This window comes from Cyanistes caeruleus, unplaced genomic scaffold (genome assembly GCF_971803275.1).
Source record: "Cyanistes caeruleus unplaced genomic scaffold, bCyaCae1.hap1.1 HAP1_SCAFFOLD_100, whole genome shotgun sequence".
In the NCBI taxonomy this organism is placed as follows: domain Eukaryota; kingdom Metazoa; phylum Chordata; class Aves; order Passeriformes; family Paridae; genus Cyanistes; species Cyanistes caeruleus.
In genome coordinates this window covers 448,903-455,784 of record NW_028255902.1, presented here as the reverse complement: position 1 = coordinate 455,784, position 6,882 = coordinate 448,903, and the positions used below count along the sequence as shown (strand labels likewise).

At 55.3% G+C, this 6,882-nt stretch overlaps 1 protein-coding gene and 1 long non-coding RNA gene across 3 annotated transcripts in view; one reads left to right on the top strand and one right to left on the bottom strand.

The window, feature by feature from the left end:
- The window catches only part of LOC147646364 (maestro heat-like repeat-containing protein family member 7), a 195,784-nt gene that overhangs the window by 63,217 nt on the left and 125,685 nt on the right, over nt 1–6,882 (bottom strand). The gene's annotated exons all lie outside the window — the stretch shown is intronic.
- Nucleotides 145–1,573, top strand: LOC147646371 (uncharacterized). The gene is made up of 3 exons (XR_015281888.1): nt 145–364; nt 914–1,048; nt 1,335–1,573. It is a non-coding gene; the product is annotated as an uncharacterized LOC147646371 (long non-coding RNA).

Sequence of the window (6,882 nt, the reverse complement as noted above, 5' to 3'; positions counted from 1 at the left end):
ACCCAGACTTTTTTGTCCTGCCTGTGTCACTGCACTGCGGTCATGGAATGGGAGCACACAGCCCTTGTGCTGGAGCTGAGCTGCTCTGCCCAGCACTGGTGGGCACCATCTGAGCTGGTTTTGCTTGTCCTGCTTCACTGACAGCCAGGCCCTGGGCAGAACCCTGACAGCCTGGTGTCACCCCAGGGAAGAAGGAGCCCCTGGAGAAGCTGTACCAGGTGGGGCTGCTGCTGCTGCTGCTGGAGACATGGAGGACAGCAGCAAGGATGACAACCTCTTCCTCCACCTGGCCAGCGGGATCTGGCGATGATGGACTTTGATTCTGGCACCTTCTTCAAAGCCAGGCTCCACAGGGAATTTTCAGGTAAGTCCAGACCCAGGGGGATGCTCCCAGATTTGTGCATTGGCCGGGAACCAAAGGTTTCCCCTTTGCTGGGGCAGATGCAACTGATTCCTCAGTGGCTGCCCAGCTGGTTTTTGGCAGGGCTGGGGGCGTGGGCTGGGGTGGTTACGAAATGGGAGTGGGATCCTGGCCCTGCCAACAGCCCCCAGCACCCACCGTGCCCCGGGCTGGGGTTGGGGCAGCCAGCCCGACACAAACAAACCCCCATGGCAGGAGCACAGGTGGGACTCCAGAACCTGAGCACGGCTGCTTTGCTGTGCAGGCAAGGAAGGGCTTGGGCTGCTCCACTCCCCTGCTTTGCTTTGGGATCACCGTGATTTTGGGGGACAGTGCAGGGGGAAAGGGAGAAAGCATAGGCTTCCCTCACCCATGGGTGGGTTTTTCCCCAAGAATGTAGGGGTTGGGACTTCCTCAAGCTCCTGACAGACATAAGATTTTTTTACCATTTTTCTTGTTTCCCGTTTTTGTCTGTGACCTATTTTCATTAATTTGTTGTTTGTTTTTCTAAAGGAAGCGTTCCAGGTGGGGTCCAGTCTGGATCAGGAAGTGCTTGGGACCAGCTGTGGCGTGGATGGGCCGTGCCCTTGGAGAAGACTGAGGACATCATTTGGGACCAGCTTTTCTTGTGGCAGCGGATGGTGTGAGGTGGGTCCTCATCTCCTTGGCATGGGTGGGACAAGAGCTTTTGGGAGATGGCAGCGGGCACAGGAGCATCCCGCTCTGGGCAGCTGCTGAGGGGCTGGATCTGCCGTGGCTGGCTGCAGGCTGGGCACATGTCCTGCCCTCCTGCTCTGCTCCCCAAGGCAGCAGTGATGGGCAGCTTTGGGCCCAGCTCTGAGCACGGCCAGCATGGCCTGGGCACCGCGGCTGGCTGGGACAAGGGGACAGGAGCCTTCAGCTGACGGGCGGTTTCTGCTTTCTCTCCTTGCAGCCGGGCTCTGCGGATGCTGAGGCTGCTCTGGGCTCTGCCAGGGCTCTGCTGGGCTCAGCACCGGGCCGGGATCAGCCAAAGAAGAAACGCTGTGACCTGCAGCAGAGACTTGAGCATTTTGGCAATGCAGCTCAAGTCTGCAGAGTGTCCACCACCAAGGGAAAACATGACACCCCCCAAAAATTAAACTTGTTCCATAACTTCTGAAATTAAATCCATCTGGGATGACTCCAAATGACATTTTTCATCTTGCTCAAGCTCTAGCTCAGCCCTTCTCTGAACAGTTTTGTCCTACACCTGCCTTTTACTTCACAACTGCTCCCTCCTTTCCCCCAGTGAGTTCCCAGCCCATCACAGTCTCCATCACACTGCAGCCTTCCTCGATGCCCCTCACCACGAGGAAGGCCAAGCCCCAGTCTCAGGGACTCATCCTGTCAGTGGCTGAAGAGCAGCAAAGTCTGTCTGTGCCAGGGGCTCTTGGATGTCTCTGTATCCATGGACAGAAGGTCTGTCCTTGCAAAGATTTCCATAATATCTTGGTACCCATGAGTATGGAATGAACACAGAGAATGAAAGTGTCAGTCACGTTGTTTGCACACTCCTTCCTTTCCATACAAGACACATCCACGCACACCCCCACGTACAGATATATTAAAAGGATAGGGATGGATAGAGATTTCCCACAGAACTCTAACTTTGGCAGAACTCACCTTGTAAGCCATGGCCAGGGCATTTTTTTCCCAGCTCTGTGTCAGTAGGTGTCCAAGAGCTGAAGGGAACAGCATTTAGAAGCAGTTTCAGGATTTCTAGGCAGGAAAGGGAGCTGACAACTATCCACATAACTCACCATATTTGTTGGGATGGGCTGCTGGTTCTTTAGGAATATGGCACAGTGGAGACACGAGACTTGGGATAATCCCAGCTCTCTGTGGATCTGTGCAAAGGTGGAGCAGCAGAAACACCTTGTGTCTTCTTTGGGGACACAAGGTCCAAGGAGCTGGGGTGGCAGAGCGTGACCTGGGCTGGTGGCAGGTGAAGTCCCATTTCATGACATCCCGGAGTGGCACAGGACAAAGCTCCAAGCAGCCACAGCCCCACTGAGGAAGTCCTTGGAGTGCTGCACATCCCATAGGAAAAGCTGCATTCCCTCAGTCCATTGGGATTTATCACTTCCATTTGCAACGCTTTAGGTCCAGGTTTCAAACTGCAAAATTTTGACACTCAAGACACAGTCATGAAGAACATGAATTTCAATTTCCTATTCCTTTAACTGCAGTGTAAAATATCTCGATATTGGAAATCATCCATCAAATCTCTAAAGGAAGGCAGCTAATGGATCCTTTCCACTAGCATGTGTACAAACTAAGGAACTAAAATCAAAGCTGAGTTCTCTTTTTCAAAAGATCAGTTACCTCTTTCTTACTGCAGAGTTATAGAAGATTTTTCAGTACACATTTGAGGGTAATTTTTATCTTTCTTTTTTTTTTTTGGTGGTTTTTTTGTTTTGTTTTGTTTCTTGTTTTTTGTTTCTTGTTATTATGCTTTGGGTTTTTTTATACATAAAACAAGTCCTAGAAAAGGCACGTCCTTTGCTCCTGGTTCCCGTGTGGAGCAGCTCCCTTCCCGCTGGCTGAGCTGCTCAGGCAGAGCCCGGCAGCTCCTGGCCCTGCAGGGCTGAGGCTTTTCCCCGTTGCTGGGCACAGACTGATGGAGCAGCACTGCTGAACACGGGCACACGCAGAGGGAGCAGAGCAGCTGCCTTTGCCCACCTGAAGCTCCAAGGCCAAACTCTGAGCAGGCACGGCTGCAAGAGACTCGCAGGCTCCCTGTTGGCTCTGCTGCCCCACTTGTGCCCGGCCCAGCTCTGCGGGAGGCAGAGGGAGAACAAGGGGCAGCTCCCTCCCAGCCCCAGCCCAGGGACCCCTCCAGCCCCGGGCCTTGGGCCACTGTCAGCACCCGCTGCTCCAGCCACCGCTTCTGCTGGCACTGACAGCAACAACCAAACTGGGGCTGGTCCCCAGGGAGCAGCAGCAGTGCCTGCATCTGATCCCTCAGCCTGGGGCAGCCCCCTGGGGGAACAGAGGGCACAGCAAGAGGGACAAAACCAGGCAGGGGCAGAGACTGGGAAGAGCCAGAGCTGGGAGCAGGAACAGCTGCTTCATTGCACTCCTGGAGAAAGCTCTTGGCTGGCTCAAAGCACTGAAAGGTGTGAAAGGCAGAGAGGAGGCCACACCAAACAATGCTCCTGTTTTCACGCCCTCCTGTAATAAATGGAAATGATTTGTGCTAACTAAAGTGTAACTATTTGGAAAGTTATTATGAGGAGCAATCAAGGGAATTGGTGTTACAAGGCAGATGTACCCCTCTACAGATGTTACATGTTAAAATTAAGGTACAGGATATAGTTTTGAGATAAGAGATGTCCTAAGACAAAATCAACCTTGAGATGGATAACGTTGGAATGACTTTAGGTATAGGGCCTGAAAATTATAAATTATAAGACTAATTAGTGGAGCACAATGCTTACTTACATAACACAACGCTTAGTATGCACACACAGCCCGTGAGGTTATCCAGCGGACAACGACGATGCGTGTAAGCCTTTGTCCAAAATACCACTAAAAGAAGACTGAAGACCCCTTAGCAACAAGTGAAGCATGCACCATGAAGAATAGTGATGTAAAATTAAAGAATTAGAAATTAGAGGAGACTTAGGGGAAACATGAATGAATATTTATAAGCATACAGTATATAAGTTTAGTTTGAATTTTTTTGTTTCATACTTGAGGTGCTGTGAGAAGCCCTCTCTGTACCCTGGTCAGTTTTGCTTATGCTTTAATCATAATTACTGGAAATCTATATTCATATATTTATTCATATATATATATATACATATGTATATATATATATGAATATATTCACTAAATTGTACTCTTTTACTACATTGTATTCCTTCTATATCAAATTGCTATTCAATCCACTAAATTGTATTATTTTATTAAATTGGATTCTTGTATTCAATTCACTAAATTGTATCATTTTTTTCTTGTTATTAAATTGCTGTTAACCCAATAGCCCTAGTCACCCAAATTTCAATTTCATTTATGACACTGCCCTTGGGTGAGTTACAGCCACAGCAAGAGGGAGGAGGAGATGATCCCACCCATGGCTGCTGCTGGCTCCAGACATTTGCTGGGATAAAGCTGAGCCAGAGCTTCAGCATCTCCCCCAAAATCACAGAATCACAGAATGCCTTGGCTTGGAAGAGACCTTAAAGTTCATCTCATTCCATCCCCTGCCATGGGCAGGGACACCTTCCACTATCCCAGGCTGCTCCAATCCCCATCCAACCTGGCCTTGGACACTTCCAGGGATCCAGGGGCAGCCACAGCTTCTGTGGGCAAGCTCTGATCTCTGCCCAGGTGAGCAGGGACAGGAGCCGAGGGAACGGCTGGAGCTGGGCCAGGGCAGGGCTGGGCTGGAGATGAGCAAAAGCTTCTTCCCCCCCAGGGGGCTGGGGCAGTGCCCAGGCTCCCCAGGGAATGGGCACGGCCCCGAGGCTGCCGCAGCTCCAGGAGCCTTTGGCCAGCGCTGCCAGGGATGCACAGGCTGCGATTGTTGGGGTGTCTGTGCAGGGCCGGGGGCTGCACTCCATGATCCCAATGGGTCCCAGATGCCAGCTCAGCCCCTTGTGCAACTCTCACCCTTGGGCTCAGCCTTTGTGTCCCCTGGAGGCGCTGGCAGAGCTGATGGGGTGGGGCAGGAGCGGGGCAGCCCCAGCGTTCCCCTGGCAGTGACAGCACAGCCGGGCCAGCAGCCCCAGCGTTCCCCTGGCAGTGACAGCACAGCCGGGCCAGCAGCCCCAGCGTTCCCCTGGCAGTGCCAGCACAGCCGGGCCAGCAGCCCCAGCGTTCCCCTGGCAGTGACAGCACAGCCGGGCCAGCAGCCCCAGCGTTCCCCTGGCAGTGACAGCACAGCCGGGCCAGCAGCCCCAGCGTTCCCCTGGCAGTGACAGCACAGCCGGGCCAGCAGCCCCAGCGTTCCCCTGGCAGTGACAGCACAGCCGGGCCAGCAGCCCCAGCGTTCCCCTGGCAGTGACAGCACAGCCGGGCCAGCAGCCCCAGCGTTCCCCTGGCAGTGACAGCACAGCCGGGCCAGCAGCCCCAGCGTTCCCTCCCTGGAGACGCTCCAAGGGAAGCGGCCAGAGCCGCGTCCAGTCAGCGGAACTGAGCGGCCACTGAGCACCCCCGGCCTGGGCTGCTGTGGATTCCTCTGCACACAGCTCGGGGAAGGTGCCCTTGGCCACCCCCACAGTGCCACAGACAAGTGTCACACACAGTTACAGAGCTCTGCACACAGCTCACAGGGGGAGTTAATTTAAAAAAACAAACAAGCACAGCGCCGGGAAGGTCTTTGTGCACCGAGGCTTTGCTGCAGCCAAGGAAAGCTCCTGGCTCAGGGTCACCTTTCCTGCTCGGCCAGAGCCCCGAGTGCCCCAGCAGCAGCAGCAGCAGCAGCAGCAGAGAATGGCAGCATTGCCACGGGCTGGCTCAGGAAGGGGAGATTTCCCCCTGGAGAGAGGCTCCTCTGCCAGGTTTTGCATTCAGGCACCTGCAGATCCCTCAGCTCTGGTTGCACAGCAGCTGGAAATGCAAGTGCAGGAGCTGTGTTCATGGCCAGCCCCAGCGGGTGACAGCAAGGCCAGGGCCCTGGCAGTGGGACATTTGCAGGGAGCGGCTGCAGCAAGCGCTGGGGGCTGGAAGTGTGTGCAGAAAACAGCCCGGGGGTCTCCGGCCCGAGGCCAAAGGAACAAAGTTTCAGTTCTGGCCTCCGCAGGGAGCACCAAAATGGTTCCTTTGCAGGGCGAGGTTCCACTGGCGGGTGTTGCAGGGCCCCCAGAGGAGAGCCCAGGGTGTCCCAAGTGCCTGGGCTGGAGCAGCTTTCTGTCCCGCTCCGGGGGCATTCCCGCGGCCTTGGGATCCCTGGGAAGGCGCAGGAGAGGCTGGAAGCCGTCGGTTTGTGGGTTTGGGGTTTGGATTGTTTTTTGTGGGGGGGTGATGGCCGGTTGTGATTTTGGTGTTTTGCGGGGCTGGGGGAATGTTTTTTTGTGAGCTGTGCCCAGCGGTTTGCAGCCCCGCGGGTGCGGGGAGCGCTGGCGCAGGCCCGGCCCGGGCGGGGCGGCCCCGGGCGGGCTGTGGGAGCCGGGAGCGGCCGGGCGGGCCCGGAGCCGCCGCCTCGGGCCGGGAGCCCCCCGGGCAGAGCTCTGTGCTCGGGGCCGAGGCCCGGGCAGCGCTGGGCGGCCCGTGGGCTCCCGGCACAGGCGGGTCCGTGTGGCCGGGCCGGCGCCGTGTCCGCAGCGGGCTCCGAGGGGAGCGGCAGACAGACAGGGGGAACAGCAATACAAACTTGATCCGCAGCAATCCAGACAGGGGGGGCTTCCAGGACCCCACAGTGGAGAGACCGGAGAGGGTAAACGCATGGATGTGTGTTTTTGGTGAATCTTGGTCATTTGTGTGTTTTAGGGGACTGAAATAGTGCTTAGTGTTTT